Source organism: Carlito syrichta, unplaced genomic scaffold, assembly GCF_000164805.1.
Source record: "Carlito syrichta isolate Samal-C Ts95f unplaced genomic scaffold, Tarsius_syrichta-2.0.1 Scaffold305160, whole genome shotgun sequence".
Taxonomy (NCBI): domain Eukaryota; kingdom Metazoa; phylum Chordata; class Mammalia; order Primates; family Tarsiidae; genus Carlito; species Carlito syrichta.
Genome location: NW_007249256.1, coordinates 1 through 1,440, shown reverse-complemented (window position 1 = coordinate 1,440; position 1,440 = coordinate 1).

The following is a 1,440-nucleotide window of genomic DNA, read 5'->3' as shown; positions in this document are numbered from 1 at the left end:
GTACGCTACCACGCCCAGCTAGTTTTTTGATTTATTGTAGAGATGAGGTTTCACCAAGTTGCCCAGGCGGGTCTTGAACCCGCGGGCTCAGGCAATCCACTCACCTCAGCCTCCCAAGGTGCAGGATTACAGGCTGAGCCACCAAGCCTGGCTGGTATCAAATTCTTAAACTGTTTTTAGCATTCCTTTAAATTCAAGTCATTTGTTCCTTTTTCAATGATTATTGTTTTGCATAGTCTGCTACTAACTATCTAAAACAATTTGTCTCATATAGTACTTTTCAAGTTTTCTAATTTTTACAACAGAAATTGCCTCAATACTAGCTCTATTATCATAGATTAAGTAGTGTGCAATCTCATGAAATTCAGTTAAAACATTTAGTATTCTTAGGCCATATCTAAGTAAGAATTTATATTTTATATGGATATAAGCATGTATTTAAATTAATCTTGTTTGTTTTATATTATTTTCAGCATAATCCAGGCAATATTGTAAGTTTTTGCAAATTACACGAGACAGATCTTATATATCTTACACTTTGAAACTAAGAATTTTGCAAATTGAGCAAATGCTGTATTTTTTATACAACATTTAGGCAGTTCTGCTTTGTGCAGGACAAAATAAATATTAACATTTACAGTAATACTGTAATTAGCAAATTGAATAAATCACTTTTTTAAATTTGGTACCCATCATGGAAAGTTCTATTTGTATGTTTAAATGTGGTTACTTCTTTCTTCTTTCAGTGGGCTAAATACAATAATGTTTTATTGTAAGCTTTTAAAAGACATTGTTTAATACATTTTCCAGTTAATCATGTAAAGGAAATAATTATGCAATTTTAATTTTATCTAAAAGCTTACCCATAGACTTTTGTTATTTTTCAGTGATGCATAAATAACTTTCTTTATACTTATATAAACTTTAGTTTCAGTTTCAAAACTAGCAAATTGAACTTTCAATATTTTCTATAACAAGACATTTTCTGATGTAAAAATTATTGTAAGCTTAAGAGACCATGACTCACTCAAAAATATTTTAAAAGTGCAAGGTTAAGGTTTAGTTTGCTTAAAATTAACTCTCTGATGTTACTAGGGTTAAAAAAAAGTATCATCTTTCATATTGAAAAAATGTCAAATCAAATCCTATAGTCTTACCTATCTTTTTCATAAGAATCTAATATTTCAAGTTCTGTAATATTAACCTGATGTGTGAATAAGTTTTATTTTTCCTGTTTCGTTATTTTTCCATATTTATACCATCTGCTTTTTATTTTTAACTTAATTATTCAATTTTTTGATCTACACTTTATATTAAAATATGTACTCTTGAAAAGAGGGAAGCAAAATGGTAATGGAACAAGTTGGAGTGTAAGTCTCCACAAAAGTGAATGTCCATAAAGACTTTCTGCATAAGTGGTTGTGTGTTGGTGGATGAGTG